This window comes from Cetorhinus maximus, chromosome 15, assembly GCF_964194155.1.
Source record: "Cetorhinus maximus chromosome 15, sCetMax3.hap1.1, whole genome shotgun sequence".
Lineage (NCBI taxonomy): Eukaryota > Metazoa > Chordata > Chondrichthyes > Lamniformes > Cetorhinidae > Cetorhinus > Cetorhinus maximus.
The window spans coordinates 7,503,722-7,521,570 of record NC_135893.1 but is presented as its reverse complement, the minus strand read 5'-3'; the positions used below and the strand labels follow the sequence as shown (position 1 = coordinate 7,521,570).

The window sequence follows — 17,849 nt, the reverse complement described above, 5'->3', positions numbered from 1 at the left end:
GATGGTAGTGGTCGTGGGTTTGGAAGGTGCTGTCAAAGGAGCCTTGGTGAATTCCTAACATTACTTTGAGTAGTCCTTATGAAAGGTCATTGACCTGAAACATTAACTCCTGTTTCTCTCTCCACAGTTGCTGCCGGAACTGCTGAATATGTTCAGCATTTTCTGTTTTTTAATTTGCTCCTGAAAGGTTTGACTCTAACTTTTAAGTCATGTCCTGCACTCTCGGTTGTCCAACCAATGAAAATAGTTTCCGTCTAACCGCCCAATCAATTTCCCCTAATATCATGCAAACTTCAATTATTTCGCCCTTAGCCTTCTCAAGTTCAGGGAATACAATCCTAGTTTGAGTAATTTTCCTCATAATTTAACCCTTGGAGTTCAGCTCTCATTCTGATAAATCTATGCTCTCCGCTGTCTATCAATGTACCATCTAATTTGATTTGGAGTGCATGGACGATTTATTTAAGCATTCAGCCCATTTAAATTTTACACCCAGCATCCTAAACGAGCTTTCTTGTGCATAGCCTGCACAGGAACTTTCATGTTGCTGCTTGGCCACACCGCTTAGAGGGAGTGTTGCTGCCAATATAAGGTGTGTTGCCCACAACTAAATACAGCACTTCAGTTGTGGTCTATCAAGGGCTTTGTATAGCTGCTAGTTGTTGCATTCCTATCTTCTAGAGATAAAAAAGAGCATGTCAACATCTCCGCTCCCCTAGCGGCCCCCTCCACTCCCCTCAATGAGTACCCGTGATTGGGCGCTGCTAGGCCTCAGGCCTCACTCCCGGTCTCCCTTCTCATCGCCCCATCCCCCTGATTTAGTGAGTGAGTGAGGGTGAGTCAGTGTGAATGAAAGTGAGTGAGTGAGGGTGAGTGAGAATGAGTGAGTGAATGAGTGACGGTGAGTGAATGAGCAAGTGAATGAGTGAGGGTGTGAATGAATGAGGGCGAATGAATGAGTGAGTGAATTAGTGAGGGTGAGTGAATGAGAGTGAGTGCGTGAGAGAGTGCGAGGGCAAAGTGGGTGAGGGCACCTGGGTGTTCTCCTCAAGGCAACTTTTGTCCAGACAATTTTCTGCTCAGGCTCAGCTTTCCGTCCACAGTCAAACTGGGGGCTCTTCCACTCAGCTCCTCCACCTCCTCCTCCTCCTCTTCCTCTCCATTGATCTTGTCCTGATTCTTCATATTCACCAGCTTTCAGTAACCCTGGCCATTCGGGCAGCAGTGTAGATCGCTGGCCAACTGCTCAAAAGCCACATTGAAATCAGAGGTAATCGTATATATCTATAGCGTCAGAGTCCCAATGTGGCCCTACTAAGGAACCGGGGCAAGAATGGGGCACGCTTGACTTCAGGAAGTTCCCCTCCAAGCCACTCACCATCCTGACTTGGATATATATCACCATTCCTTCACTGTCGCTGTGCCTAAATCCTGGAACTCCCTCCCTAACAGCACTGTGGGTGTACCTACACCAAATGGACTGCAGCGGTTCAAGAAGGCAGCTCACCATCACCTTCTCAAGGGCAACTAGGGATGGGCAATAAATGTTGGTCGAGCCAGTGAAGCCCATATCTCATGAATGAATAAAAAATGCCAGCCAGTCCCCAGTTCAAGTTAACTGCTCCCAGTAAATCACAACCAGTTGTAGCCTAAGTTGGGTGACAAATCGGTGGGGTGGTGGAGGGGGGCAAATGATTTATGATTGGATATCCTGGTTGTTCCAGTTGCACCCCACTCCTCACAATGCATACCGGTTATTCCGGTTAGAAACAATTGCAGTTTTCACCCAGTTTTGACTTATTCTTCCTTCCAGGATTCCATTGGGTCTGTCTGTGACCTTTTAATGATCTATCTACATGGTCCCCACAACTCTTGGATTTTCACCATTTACAAAGTTCCCCCCTCAATCCTTTCATGAGATGTGGGCATCACTGGGCAAGACCAGCATTTGTTACTCATCCCTACTTGCCCTTGCACTGAGTGGCTTCCTAGGCCATTTCAGAGGGCAGTTAAGAGTCAACTGCATTGCTGTGGGAATCACATGCAGGCCAGACCAGGTAAGGATAGCAGATTTCCTTTCCCTAGCTGGACTGGGGTTTTTACAACAATCAATGATAGTTTCATGGTCACCATCGCTGAGACTATAGCTTCATATTCCAGTTTATTGATTGAATTTAAATTCCACCAGCTGCTGATCTGAACCCATGTCCCCAGAGCCTTAGTCTGGGCCTCTGGATTGCTAGTCTAGCGACGTTACCATTTCACCACCATCGCCCCTGATTTATCCTTTTGTGACCTCACACTAGGCTGCATTGAAATCTGTTTGTCATAGTTTTGACCATTCATTTAATCTATTAATACCTCTTTGTAACTTTGCACTTCCATCTACTGCTTACAGTGCTATCTCTTTGTGTCATTGTCAAACTTGGATAAGTGGCTCTCTCTATCCTACCATCTAAATCCTTAATGAATACAGTGAGCAGTGGAGGCCCCAACACAGATCCTTGCACGACACCTCTAGTCAAATGCTGCCAATTATACCATCTGCCCATTACTCCCACTGTCTCCTGCTATTCAGCCTAACTGTCTCCGAACTATCATCTGATGCTGATGGATCTGCTGTGAAATTTCCAGAATTTTTTGTTTTTATTTCAGATTTTGAGCAGCTGCCATTTTTCTTTTTTTATTTGTAATGAATTAGGTGATGCCAAGCAAGATGTTCATTGTGACTTTTAACAGCAGTTGAAATTTCACCATGAAATACATCTTCAGATTTGTCACTGATTTCTGGGATTTTGTGCTAAGAATTTTCTCATAGTTTTTAACCCTAACCCCTGGAATTCCCTCCCTAAATCTCACCACCTCGCTCATCTCCTTTAAGACGTTCGTTAAAACATAGCTTAAAACATACCCCTGTTCTTTAGAGCATATCTCTTTGACCAAACATGTGTTTGCCTGTCCTCATATCTCCTTATGCGGCCCAGTGTCAAATTTTGTTTGATAATGCTCCTGGAATGTTTCACTACATTGGAGGCGCTATATAAATGCTAGTCGTTATTACTATTTAGGTTTACTGTACAGAGAAAGTGTTAAGAACTGATGAAGAGTCACACGGACTCGAAACGTTAACTGTGTTCTTCTCCGCAGATGCTGTCAGACCTGCTGAGTTTTTCCAGCTATTTTTGTTTCAGATTTCCAGCATCCGCAGTATTTTGCTTTTATTACTCCCTGATCTGTCCTGTTAGCTATCCAAGCTGAGCAACAGGGAGGGGAACGCGATTAACCTCAGGCCCCTGGGGTGAAGTGGAGGAGATCAGCCATGACTCCAGTTTCTGATCACCATCCAGTGATTCTGTAAATGGCAGATCAGGATTGGAAGAGGCTCCAATCTCTTCCCTGATGGTTACATGGCCACCATCACTCAACATCCACAGATGCACATGACGACTTGGTGGGGCTTGTTGGAGAGCATGCATTACTCCTGAACCTGTACCCCACAAGGAATAAACATCTCCTGTACCTGCTGTACAGGGACTACACTTCAAAAGTACTTCATTGGCTGGAAAGCGCTTTAGGATATCCTGAGGTTGTGAAAGGTCCTACAAAAATGCAGGTCTTCATTAGAAGTTGGATGAAAACAAGAGATGCGAATGACCCTGGAAGGACCTAACTCAAGAGCAATCCATAGGCTTTGTTGAAAATGAAAGATCTTAAGACATTGATTGATGAAGAGTTGGGAGTTCTTTACATCCTGGCCAACATTCCGCCTTCAGCCAAGAGCACCCAGAGCAAGAACAGGAAATGCTGGAAAATCTCAGCAGGTCTGGTAGCATCCGCAGAGAGAGAAACAGAGTTAATGTTTCGAGTCTGTACGGACAGTATCTGTGGAGAGAGAAACAGAGCGAATGTTTCGAGTCTGTACGGACAGCATCTGTGGCGAGATGAGTGCATACGGACGCGAAACGTTAACTCTTGTTTCTCTCTCCACAGATGCTGTCAGACCTGCTGAGTTTTTCCAGCCATTTTCTGTTTTTGTTTCAGATTTCCAGCATCCGCAGTATTTTGCTTTTAGCCCCCCACCTAGAGCAGGTGAACTAACCATCCAGTACATTTTCTGTGAGATCTTGCTGTGCACAAACTGGACCACATCAACGTTTGTGAAGGATTTGGGGGAAGCTTGATGATTTGACAAGGCACTGTGCTGTTTCTTACACTGCAAATTGCTTTAACTGTTTCCAACTCTTGGGAGTCTGGAGACTCAGCTAGAATAACCCCTGAGTGTCATTGTCCAGGTCACATCACCAGAGGCACAGAGCACGGTGCAAAGCCACAGCGAAGACCCACTAAACTCAGGCGTGTGAAAAGCAAAAACGCCTGATCAATGCAACATTTTCTGAAAGGCAGGCATCCTGCTTCCCTTGTGGGCCGGAAGCAGTAGTCAGATGATGACTTTGTCGCTACACCAATCCCTGGCCAGTGTTACACGAATAAGGAAGTGCGATACTTAGCAGGTGGGTGCAAAATTCGGGCTTTAATTGCCCTTGCGTTTTGGGAGGTCATTTATTTCGGGGGGGGGGAGGAAGGGGGGGAGGGTGACATGTGTCCAGATGTTGCAGCGGGATCGTTTGGCGCAAGTTGCAGGAATAAGGAATTGCTTATGAAAAACCCCATGGGACTTGGGGGGGTTGCACATTATGACCGATTGCGGGGATACAGTAACGATAACAGTACAGGGGATACTCGCTGCGGTTATGTAGAGGGCTCAGGTTTGCAACATGCTGTGCCATAGCCCTTTTACATGACAGGGGTCCTACTCAAATGAATCAATGGTGCCCAGGTTTGAAAAGAGAGCAGAAATTCCCTGAAACCCGTCAGTCTAAGCGGATAGGTATTTACCTTCCAGGCGTGACCGGCACCAACGAAACAGGATATATCAGAAATGTTAAACGTGTCTTTTGTGTGCATGGATTCTGTCTGATCTGAATGTTTCCAGCCTTTTCTGCTTTTGTTTCAGATTTATATGTGTGTGTATATATATTTTTATATATATTTAAATTTGCAAGAGGGATAGAATGTCCATGATCATGCCAAAGTCTGAAATTGGCCAGCCCTGAATGAAGCAAGGTTTGTCCCTGTGAGATGTCCCTGTGTGTTACAGCACCCCCATTGAGGAAGCTCTCCTGTGCTTTACATGTAGCGGGGCCCCATCCGTTTCTAACCTCAGAACCCTACCCAATGCCGACCCTCTCCACACCCCCACCTCAGCCCTCACTGAAATCCCCATCCGTGCGTTCATCACCTCCCCAACACGCTCCATTGTCGCTTTCCTGTGCTCCACCATCTGTCAATTCTGGCACTCACATCCTGCCCATGAATGAAGGCCTGGGCAGGGTTTTCAATGGGGACAATGCTGGGGATAACCAGGCTTGGAGCTGGACTAATTGTTGCCCGCCCCTAAATACCTCCCCTTGCCCATTTTCATTGGTTCCATGCCCCATCGCTCAGTTCAAAGGATTCACGATCCCCGTTAACTGATCCATCCGTGGCCTTACCTCAGATAGAGTCACAGGGAGGTCTACAACACAGAAAAAGCCCCTTCGGCCCATTGAGACTGTGCCAGTCAAACAAGTACCTAACTATTCTAACCCCATTTTCCAGCACTAAGCCCATAGCCTTGTGTGCCATGGCAACGCAAGTGCACATCCAAATATTTCTTAAACGTTATGAGGGTTTCTGCCTCTACCACCCTTTCAGGCAGTGAGTTCCAGATTCCCACCACCCTCTGGGTGAAAAAATTCTTCCTCACATCCTCTCTAAACCTCCTGCTCCTTGCCTTAAATCTATGCCCCCTGGTTATTGATCCCTCCACCAAGGGGAAAAGTTCCTTCCTGTCTACCCTATCTATGCCCCTCAATTTTATACACCTCAATCATGTCCCCTCTCAATCTCCTCTGCTCCAAGGAAAATAACCCCAGTCTATCCAATCTCTCCTCATAACTAAAACTCTCCAGCTCAGGCAACATCCTGGTAAATCTTCTCTGCACTCTCGTGCAATCACATCCTTACTATAATGTGGATTCCAGAACTGCACGCAATACTCTAGCTGTGGCCTAACCAGCGTTTTATACAGTTCCAGCATAACCTCCCTGCTCTTATATTCTATGCCTCAGCTAATAAAGGCAAGTATCCCATATGCCTTCTTAACCACCTTATCTGCCTGTCCCCCTACCTTAAGGTACGAGTGGACATGCACACCAAGGTCCCTCTGATCCTCAGTACTTCCCAGGGTCTTACCATTCATCATGTATTCCCGTGTCTTGTTTGTCCTGCCCAAGTGCATCACCTCACACTTATCCGGATTAAATTCCATTTGCCACTGATCAGCCCATCTGACCAGCCCTTCTATATCCTCCTGTAATCTAAGGCTATCCTCCTCACTATTTGCCACCCCACCAATTTTCGTGTCATCCGCGAACTTACTGATCAACCCTCCTACATTCAAGTCTAAATTGTTTATAAATACCACAAACAGCAAGAGACCCAACACTGATCCCTGTGGAACCCCACTGGACACAGGCATCCAGTCAGAAAAACACCCCTCGACTATCACCCTCTGCTTCCTACCACTCAGCCAATTCTGGATCCAATTTGCCAAATTGCCTTGGATCCCATGGGCTCTTACCTTGGTTATCAGTCTCCCATGCGTGACCTTATCAAAAGCCTTGCTGAAGTCCAAGTAGACTATGTCAAATGCATTGCCCTCATCTACACACCTGGTCACCTCTTCAAAAAATTCAATCAAATTGGTCAGACATGACCTCCCTTTAACAAAACCATGCTGACTGTCCTTGATTAATCCCTGCCTCTCCAAGTGTACATTAATTCTGTCCCTCAGAATTGCTTCCAATAGTTTCCCCACCACTGAGGTTACACTGACTGGCCTGTAGTTCCCTGGTTTATCCCTTCTTCCCTTCTTGAATAACGGTACCACATTGGCTGTCCTCCAGTCCTCTGGCAGCTCTCCTGTGGCCAGAGAGGTATTGAAAATTATTGGCAGTGCCCCTGCTATCTTCTCCTTTGCCTCACTCAACAGCCTGGGATACATTTCATTTGGACCTGAAGATTTATCTACTTTTAAGCCTGCCAGACCACTTAGAACCTCCTCCCTTTCTATGCTAATTTCTTTAATTATATCACAGTCCTTCTGCCTGATTTCCATACTCACGTCGTCCCTCTCACTTGTGAACACTGACACAAAGTGTTCATTTAGTACCCTACCTACATCTTCCGGCTCCACACACAAATTATCACTATTGTCCTTAATGAGCCCTACTCTTTCCTTAGTTATCCTCTTACTCTTAATGTACTTGTAAAATAACTTTGGATTTTCCTTTATTTTACCTGTCAATGCTTTCTCATGCCCCCTTTTTGCTCTCCTAATTTCCTTTTTAAGTTCCCCCTACACATTCTATACTCCTCTAGGGCTTCCGATGTTTTGAGACCTCGGGATCTGCCATAAGCCTCCCTTTTTCTCTTTACCCAATCCTGTATATCCCTCGACATCCAGGATTCCCTGGATTTGTTGGTCCCACCCTTTGTCTTTACTGGAATATGTTGGCCCTGTCCTCTCCCTATTTCCTTCTTGAGTGAGTCCCACTGCACTCAAGCAGATTTACCTAAAAGTAGCTGCTCCCAGTCCACTCTGGCCAAATCATATTTGATCTTATTAAAATCAGCCTTCCCCCAATTTAGTACTCTGATTTCTGGCCCATCCTTGTCCTTTTCCATAGCAACCTTGAATCTAACAGAGTTATGATCACTATCTGAAAAATGCTCCCACACTGATACCTCTACCACTTGCCCGGCTTCATTCCCTAAAATTAAGTCCAGGATCGCCCCCTGTCTTGTAGGACCTTCTACGTACTGACTTAAAAAGCTCTCCTGGATGCATTTTAAGAATTCTGCTCCCTCTATCACACTCTGACTTATCCAGTTAATGTTGGGGAAGTTGAAATCCCCCACTATTACTACCCTATTATCTTTACACTTCTCTGAAACTTGCCTACATATCTGCTCTTCTATTTATCTCTGGCTGTTTGGGGGCCTATAGTACACTCCCAGCAATGTGATTGTTCCTTTTTTGATTTTAAGATCTACCCATATGGCTTCATTTGAGAAGCCTTCTAAGATACCATCCCTCCTTACTGCTGTAATTGATTCCTTGATCAATATTGCAATACCCCCTCCTCTCTTACCTCCTTCCCTGTCTCACCTGAAGACCCAAATCCTGGAATATTGAGGTGCCAATCCTGCCCCTGTCATTGGCACCAATATGTACCACAATCTCTGTCTGTTTGCCCTCCCCCTTTAGAATGCCCTGCAGCCGTGCAGTGACACCCTTGACCCTGGCACCAGGGAGGCAACATACCATCCTGGAGTCACGTCTACGGCTGCAGAAACATCGGTCTGTTCCCCTTACTATCGAGTCTCCCACCACTATTGCTCTTCCCCTCTTTTTACTCCCCCCGCCCCGTGCAGCTGAGCCACTCACAGTGCCATGAGTGTGGCTGCACTCCCCAGAGGAACCGCCACTCTTGCCATTTTCCAACACAGATCTAAGTGTCCTCCCCTCTTCTGATCTTGGCCTTTCCATGATCAGCATTAAAACCCTCCCTCCATGTCACCACTGTCCTTAGCTAGCAAGACCGTAATCTCTGGACCATTCTGTCGAAACCTACTGCCTTGCTGCCTCTCTTCCCCACCTTCAAGAGTCTCCTCGATGCATATTTCTTCAACTGTGCCTTCCGTCATCTCGATATTTCACGAGCGTTCAGTGCCTGCGTGCTCCTTGGAATGCTCACTAAAGCAACTGCACAGATGCAAGTTGTCCAAAGATCATAGATCATATCTGGGACTTGGACCTATGTTCTACTGTTTAACCAATTGCCCATATGTCTTTACATTTGAAAACCGTGGATATTACAAAATATAAATTTATCTCCTCCTCACACATGGTACATGCATTGGTTTCATCGGCAGACACGGAGGACGAGGAAATTGTGGCGTGTGAATGATTTTATTGCTGCTCCAGTGTAATATTTCAACAGGGTTTTGCATCCTTTTTTAGATGTTGCTCTGCCAAGATGATTGAATCACAGAGCTGCTGCAGCGCAGAGGGAGGCCATTCGGCCCATCGTGTCTGTGCTGACCCTCCGACCGAGCAGCTCATCTAGTGCCATTCCCCCACCTTCTCTCCATAACCTTGCACATTCTTGCGTCTTGCAGTTGGGCAGTTTCTATTGCTAAGACCAACGAGAGTCGTAACAGCACAAAGCGCCACTGCACAATGCAAGTCATAATGGCCAAGAGTAGCTGTGTCCTGTGCTAAGCTTTTTCATCTTAACTTTGAAAGGGATTTTGCAATTAACCTCAACAGTCCCCTGTTCCAGTTTTTGTGTTGGGGGGGGTAATCAGCTCTTGCTTCTGATTGCTATTTAGTGACCCCCCCCCCCCACCCCACTACTGTAAAGTGTATACATCGGCTCTGGACAGGATGGCACTTGGTGTGATGCCCCTTACAGTCAAATATCATGCTGCTATATGAACAAGAGGTTTGGATGAGGGTAGCTGAGGGTGCCAGTACTCTGTACCCCAATAGGGATTTAATTCCCCAGAAAATGCAAAGTTTTAAAGAAATAGACTCATCAGAAAATGATGCTGTCTTGTCTTAGGCACTCCCTCAAGATTGGGGTTGACTTGCTTCTGTTGCTCCAGCTCGATGGGTTCTGAGGTGGCTGATGAGCCTAACGCGTGATCTGCAGATTCTGCCACAGGGTAGGACACAAAATGCTGATATTTCGGCTTTAAATGCACCACCCCAGCTACTCCACAACAGAATACTTAAAATTCCTGATCAGTGTAGTGCAGAGCTGTATCGATCACAGGGCCCTTGCTTCACTTTGTGGCTTGTGCTGAGCTGGATGTTCTTGAGCAGAATGGTGGGGAGGCTCCCTCTGACCTCAGTGACTCTTGACTAAGGAGAAACTTTAACCTCCCTGCCCTGTGGCGACTGAAGCACCAGCCCTGGAGCAGATAGACATCGTTCACAAGTGTTTTGGCAATTTGATGATGCAGTGCTCCGTTCCTGTGTTGTAACTCCCCTGAGGTGATGTACTGGAGTTGCCCGTCCCGAAATGGATTTGAGTGGCACAGGACTGTTTGTGTGTCCATCAGTCAGGGGGAGGAGGTAGCAAGGCTGAGATGGGGGTGAGGCGGCTGTAAGCAACATCAGAAGCTGGTTTTCCAATGTTAGAGGGGGCGGGGAATGAGAAGTGGGCTGGTGTTGGAGGACCCAAGATTTTGCGCAGAGACGATGAGAATCTTTAAGTCATTAGCTTTGGGGAGCTTGACCATGACAGGGGTATTGGGTTGCAGAGCTCAGTACGGTTCAGGACTGCAGGTGGTGTATTCTGAATCACTTGTCGGCTATACAGAGAAACAGGAAGGTGACAAGAGTCCAGTTGTGCGTTGATACATCGATGGATAAGGGACTTTGGTGGTCAGCAGAGGACACTTGGAAGCAGAGATATAGAAAATTGATCTTAGTGATTGGTGGGACCTGGGGCAAGAGGCTGAGCTGGGACTGTAGAATCTCTGGGCTAAGTGTGAGCTGATGGCCAGGGAATGCGTTAGAAGCAAGGCTGGGGTTTTATCGGTGTTTGACAGTCTGAAGCTGATGGCTACAGTTTTTGTCATTTATGCTGGAGAGGTTTTGGCACACCCAGAGTTTGATGTCGGGTTGGAAGTTGGAGATGGCGGCAATGGCTGTCAGACTGATGGAAGAGGTACCAAAGGAGAGCTGAGTGTTAGATGGATGAGAATGCTTTATCCAAACATTAATCTGTCTTCTTGTTTCAGACGTTTGTTTCCTGTGCAGTCGTTCTTTTTAAACCTTAAAAGTTGGATTTCCTGAACTTTGACCAGAGGTACTAGCTGACAAATAGTGAAAGGTTGGTTTGAAGGGAGCGGAGATCTGGTACAGCAGAAAAGCAGAGAGCACAAGGGTGAAGGATTGCAGGTGAGTGTTGTTGCTGACAGAGTAGCTTGTTGCTTTGTTTGGAGAGTAAGTGGGCAATTTAATTTTGCGTAGTCGGGTGAGTACACATTTTATTCTGGAGCCAGGGTGACTGACTCTGCAAATCAAGAAAATGAAACTGCAACAAATATCATAAACTAGTATACTCAGTGATACTCTCAAAACTTCTGGCACCAAGCCCATATCTTTTACTTCAGCAAACATTGTTTTTATTTGAAATCTGGATTACAGCATTGAACTCATGTCTCTCCCTGTCAATAATGTTTTATGTCCCGCTCTCTAATTTTGCTGTGTTCCTCCCTTCTCCTTTGTTGTAAGTTCCTGTCTCATGGTCCTTTTTCTGTGTCTCATGGTTTTCACTCCCCTTTTTCTGTGGTCTCTCTCATTTCCTCTCTCCTTCTCTCATGCTCTTGCCTGTGTGATTGTATCTCTCTTATTCTTCTTTTCCTGTCTCGTCTTTCATTCTCTGCCCCTTGCTCACTCCCATTCTGGGCATCTACCCCTCTCTCTCCCCACCTCTTCCTTTTGCTTCCTCCTCTTTTCCTTTTCCTGCTATTTATTCTCTTCCCTCCCAAGCTTTGTCCCCTCGCTCTCTCTACCCTCCAATTCCCTCTACCCTTTTCTTTCCCTTTCCTCTGCCCCTCTATCCCCCTCCATCCCCTCTACTCCCTCCTCTCTCTCCTCCTGCTTCCTGTGCCCATCTCTCTCCCTCCTATTCTCCCCTTGCCACCTGTAGCACCTCCACTCCTGCTCATACCATCTAACATCTCTCCTGCTACAGGAACTGGTACCACTGAAGGTTTATGCTCATCGCAGCAGTATTTGTACCTGTTTGCCAGACTTCAGACCTCTCAATTGTTTGAGATGCATTTGGGTGACAGGTCCATCACCACCTTAGATGTGATGGGCACATTCAAGCTAAAATTATGCATTTACTTCAAAATCAATTGGCTAGCTGAGTCAGCGGGGAAGAAAGACTGCCTGTTCAACACTGCCCGATCACGTCCTCTTGCATCGGAACTGCCTCTGTGTCCTGGGCAGCTAAAGTGAGCGACTCTCACTTGAGAGCATCAGCTTGCAAGACACCAGGTGGCGGCTATCCTGGGTCCGAGACCTAATAAAAGGGAAAAACGTGGTGCTCGAGGAATACTGGGCAAAACTCCCGAAGCAACCCTTGTGCGCAGGCAACTGACAAGACTTACGAAAAATGTTTTAGAAATCTAATGAATGTCATTTCATTCGCCAGCAAGTTGCATTTATTTAGCACGTGTAACCTGGAAAGACATCCCAAAACCCTTGGCAGAAGGGGGACCGAATAAAAGTTGACACCTAGCCAAAGAAGGCAGTGTTAGGAGGACCGATGCTTAGTCAAAGAAGCAGGTTTCAATGAGGGTATTAAAGTACGAGACAGGGTCAGGGAGGTTTAGGGGATTCCCAAGTTTATGAACCTATGAATTAGGAGAGGGAGTAGCCCATATGGTCCCTCGAGCCTGCTCTGCCATTCAATAAATCGTGGCTGATCTGATTGTGGCCTGAGCTTCACTTTCCTGCCCTGATAGCCTTTGACTCGCTTGTCACAGGATTACAGAATTGTTTTTTTTCTCGGAGTGCTGAGACAAACAATCGTCAGCAGCCTCAAGAAACGAAAACTGTGCTTCCGAAATCTTTCGCTATCGATTCCGCACGGATAAAGCGCAAGCGTATCATCCACGTGCAATTCACAGCAGAAACCCTTTTACAGCATAGCAGGAGGCCACTCGGCCCATCTTGTCTGCACCGACTCTCTGAGTGAGCACCTGGTGCCACTCTGCCTTCTCCCCATATCCCTGCATATTCTTCCTTTTCAGATAACAGTCCAATTCTCTTTTGAATGCTCCAATCGAACCTACCTTAAAGATATTCAAAGCCCCTGCCTCCGCTGCTCCCTGAGGAAAGGAGCTCCACAGACTCAAGACCCTCTGAGAGAAAAATATTCTTCTCATCTCTGATTTCACTGGGAAGCCCCTTGTTTTTAAATTGTGTCCCTCTAGTTCTAGTCTCCCCAATTTAGAGGCAAGGTATGTGAAGACACATCTGCATTCGTGTGGCAAAGGGAGTGTTGGACACATAAAGAGTCCAATTAGAGGAACACAGAGTTGGCATGGACTGGGGTAGGAGAGGGTGAAGGAGCCATAGCTGAAGGGCTGGAAGAGATTACCAAGATGGGGAGAAGGCGAGGTCACGGAGGGATTTGAATTCCTTAAACCTGCCTGGCTTTCAACTTTGCTATTAAAATCTATCTTCCATCCTATTTCTATAACGCTCCGTTCTTATGGGCTCCTAATGGGAATGTGGTAAACACCTAGAAAAATTATCCCTGTCCATAAGAACATAAGAACTAGGAGCAGGAGTAGGCAATTCAGCCCCTCAAGCCTGCCCCACCATTCAATACGATCATGGCTGATCTCATTTCAGCCTCAACTCCAATTTCCTGCCCTCTCCCCATAACCTTTCAACCCATTACTAATTAAAAATCTGTCTATCCCCTCCTTGAATTTATTCAGCGTCCCGGCATCCACTGCACTCTGAGGTAGTGAATTCCACAGATTCACGACCCTTTGAGAAAAGTAATTCTTCCTCATGTCTGATTTAAATCTACCAACCCTTAGCCTAAAACTATGGCCTCTCGTTCTAGAATGCCCCACAAGGGGAAATATCCGCTCCACGTCTACTTAGTCTATCCCCTTTAGCATCTTATATACCTCAATTAGATCTCCTCTCATCCTTCTAAACTAGTGAGTATAGGCCTAAACTGCTCAATCTCTCCTCATAAGACAAGCCCCGCATCTCTGGAATCAATCTAGTGAACCTCCTCTGAACCGCCTCCAGTGCAACTACATCCTTCCTCAAGGGGACCAAAACTGTGCACAGTACTCCAGGTGCAGTCTCACCAATGCCTTGTACAGTTGCAACAACAATTCCCTATTTTTATACTCTATTCCTTTAGGAATAAATGCCAAAATTCCATTTGCCTTCCTTATTACCTGCTGTACCTACGTACTAGCTTTCAGCAATTCATGCACGAGGACACCCAGGTCCCTCTGCACTGAAGCATTCTGAAGTTTCTCTCCATTTAAATAATAAGTCGCCTTTTTATTCTTCTGACCAAAATGGATAACCTCACACTTATCCACGTTAAACTCCATCTGCCAAATTTTGGCCCATTCACCTAACCTGTCCATATCCATTTGTAAATTTCTTATTTCTTCATTGCAACTTACTTTCCCACCTATTTTGATGTCATCTGCAAATTTAGCTATAGTACCTTCTATCCCTGAATCCAAGAACCAGGGGACATAGATTCAAGATAAGTGGCAGAAGGTGCAGGGGGGACATGAGGAAGAAATTTTTTACGCAGAGGGTAGTCTGGAATTCGCTGCCCAAGTTGGTGGTAGAGGCAGAAACTGTAAACTCTTTTAAAAAGTACCTGGATCTGCACCTAAAGTGCTGTAAGCTACAGGGCTTTGGGCCGGGTGCAGGAAGGTGGGATTAGAAAGGGCACCTGGGTGTCCTTGGGCTGGCATGGACAAGATGGGCTGAATGGCCTCCTTCTGTGCTGTAACTTTTTTATGGTTCTATGGTTCTAAGCATTAATATAGATTGTAAATAGTTGGGGCCCGAGGACCGATCCCTGTGGCACCCCGACTAGTTACAGCTTGCCATCCAGAAAAAGCTGTCCATCATTTCCATCCACTTTGCAAAGAGAAACCACAACTGTTATGGGCACCACTCGGATCAGGCCTCGGGTCTTTTGAAACCTGCAGTCTGATCTCTGCGACTAGAGAAGCAAGGCAAAGAGATTGATCATTAACTGCTGTCCTTACACTGAGCCTAGGGCTACTATTTTCATACAGCGGGGAGTGTGCTACAATTCAATGCAGGGCACCTTTGCGTCATCTTGAAGATCCAAGTTTTCTTTTGTTGGCTTTCCAATCATCGAATTGTGGGAATTTTTCGAGTGTGACTTCCCCTGGCACCTGATTTTTCACTTGAATTTGTGCTTTCACTCTCACTAAGGAACATAGGAATGAGAGGGGACCATTCAGCCCATCAGGCATGTTCCACCTTTCAGTTAGAACATGGGTGTCCGGTACCTTAACTCTATCTACCCACCTTGCTTCCATAATCTTAATACCCCTGCCATCAAAAATAGGCTAAAGAAATTGCAGTGATTTAGAAACCATGTTAAGCGTCTGGGGGAAAGGAGGTCTTGTGGTGCAGTGGGTAGCATCCCTATCTCTGGGCCAGAAGCTCAGGTTCAAATCCCACTTCAGGACTTAATGGTGACAGAAGGTGTGTTCATAATGTGGCCTGATTATCAGCCTGTAAATCTTTCAACTGCATCGGATGGCAGGTGGTAAGAGCGGGAGAGTTTCCTGCCCAGCCATTTATTTTTTGCAAAAATATACTTTGTTCATAAAATATCAGAAAGAATATTACAAAACATTTCAAAATAGCCATCGTAGTGCAATAATATTCAAGTTTTGTACATAGATCATGTTGCACTCTGAGGTGCTTCAGTCCAATCAAAGGAACATTACAGACATTTCATAACGGTCATTACAGAAAGTGCAATGGTATTTAAGTTGCCTACGTAGATCATGTTGCACTTTGAGATGCTTCAGTATAATTGTGATACTTGTAATATTCACTGCATACACTCAGTGTGAGTCATACAGCCTGTGGTCTATACAATTCCCAGCCCCTCGGAGCACTACGGTTGAAAGGTCTTAAACAGCGACCTTTCCCCATTGCGCCTTTCCAGCGGCTGCCCCAAGCTTTAGTGCGTCCCTCAGCACGTAGTCCTGGACCTTGGAATGTGCCAGTCTGCAACACTCGGTCAGGGACAACTCTTTGCACTGGAAGACCAACAAGTTTTGAGCAGACCAAAAAAACATCTTTCACCAAGTTGATGATCCTCCAGCTGCAGTTGATGTTTGTCTCAGTGGGAACAGTCCGTAGAGCACAGAGTCCTGCGTCACGGAGCTGCTCAGGATGCATTTCTCTCTGGACCTTCTTTGCAAAGGCACATTCCACAACAGTCTCTTCCCCACCACAGCCACCTCAAGGGTAACATGCGGACAGGGTGAGACTCCGGGTGTGTAGTATGGTCAGCACGCTGCACAAGGCAACAGCAAACCACTGCAGTACTTTGCCAAACATAATCATGGGCCAATCCAATGGACGCCCATAGTCACCAATGCCCTCTTACAGCATGGTATCTGGAGGAGGAGGAGGATTATGTGCCTGACCTTTTATGGAACTATATGGGGTCTGTTGAAATCACATGTGGATTAAGCACAGCTTTATAAATCAGTCGTTCTTGATTTTGGTTTGTTTTAATAAGGCATAAATATTCTGAGTAAATATGTTGGTTAGTTACTTTAGAATGGGAAAGAAGAGAGGATCAGACACTGGGATGCACTGAGGGAATAAAATTTTGCATTAAGAGGGCTTCTCTATATTTCCAAGCCTTGTTATTCTGCCTTGCCTGGCACACTGGAACAAATGGCTTGTGTGAGTCTAATGTTGCACTCCTGCTGTGAGAGCATTTGTGTCATGTTTTTTGCTCAGCAAAATAATTGTGCCACGTTTTCTATTTCAAAAGCTATGGTGGCATTTCCATAAACCTGTTCTTGAAAACTTGCGAGCATTTCAGTGCATTTTCAAATTATGTGGGAGGTGAGTTTGCTTTGTCAGTCCTGAGTTTAAGGAGTCTGTTCTGTGGTGAAGATGCGAAACAAGTTTGCGTTGAGTTGCGAAATTGTCGGACGCTTTGGGCAGGAAGCCCGAACTTTCCTTGTCGTCATGGACTGTGTGGGAGGGTACAGTGAGGTCTCGGAGATGGGATGGGGAGATGGGTCGGTGTAAAGTTTGAATCAGTGGAACTTTTAATTCTTACATATCTCTAGTTACTGATACTGAAAGATCTTGGTGTTCTGGGTTGGAATCTGTCCACCCCAGAGGTATCAGCAGCAAAAACAGTGGTTATTAATCTCCAAAACCATGACGTTCCAACAGAATACACCCGTGAGTAGGAGCATGATAATAGAACTGAGCTGAAGAACTGAGGAAGGGAAGGAAAGACTTGACTTTGTGCAGCATCTTTCACAACCTCAAACCATCCCAGGCTCCTTTGCAACCAATGGAGTACTTTCGAAGTGTAGTCACTGTGGCATCATAGGAAATGCAGCAGTCAATTTGCGTAAAGCAAGCTCCCACAGACAGCAATGTGATCATGATCAGATAACCTGATTTTGTGCTGTTAGTTGAGGAATAAATATTGACCAGGACACTGGGGAGAACATCCCTGCTCTTTTTTCAAAATAGTGCCATCGGATTGTTTGCATCCACCTGAGAGGGTTTAATATTCCATCTGAAGGATGGCGACTCCAGCAGTGCAGCACTTCCTCAGTACTGTATTGGATAGTCAGCCTGGATTTTGAAGTGGGACTTGAATCCACAAAGCTCTGACTCAGGGGTGAGAGAAGGGCAGATTGCCATAGTTTGAGGGGAGGGGGGCACAAGTTGGATACCCCTGTCTTGTGTGTTCTTTGTGGAATGGAAAATAAATATTCAATTATGCATTATACCCAATAATAAACCTTGAGTTTTTAGTTCTGGTTATACATTCAGAATGTTGACATTACGTGTGTTTGTTAACTGCAGTAGTGAATATTACCCTGAAGGTGACAGCTAATCAACTGGTGAAGCT

General features: G+C 45.9%; 1 protein-coding gene and 1 non-coding gene across 4 annotated transcripts in view; one reads left to right on the top strand and one right to left on the bottom strand.

Annotated features, from left to right (window-relative positions):
• The first annotated feature begins 4,490 nt into the window (after positions 1 to 4,490).
• Positions 4,491 to 17,849, top strand: part of h6pd (hexose-6-phosphate dehydrogenase (glucose 1-dehydrogenase)) — a 73,520-nt gene continuing 60,161 nt past the window's right edge. The window contains exon 1 of one of the 3 annotated variants that reach the window (XM_078557828.1): positions 4,491 to 4,511. The gene's annotated coding sequence lies outside the window, so the exon portion shown is untranslated. Of the gene's footprint in view, positions 4,512 to 10,825; positions 11,078 to 15,610; positions 16,817 to 17,849 lie in introns of those variants that run through there. The other 2 variants (XM_078557825.1, XM_078557827.1) reach the window with 2 other exon arrangements.
• Positions 12,699 to 12,833, bottom strand: LOC144691301 (U11 spliceosomal RNA). Its single transcript, XR_013579100.1, has one exon. It is a non-coding gene; the product is annotated as a U11 spliceosomal RNA (small nuclear RNA).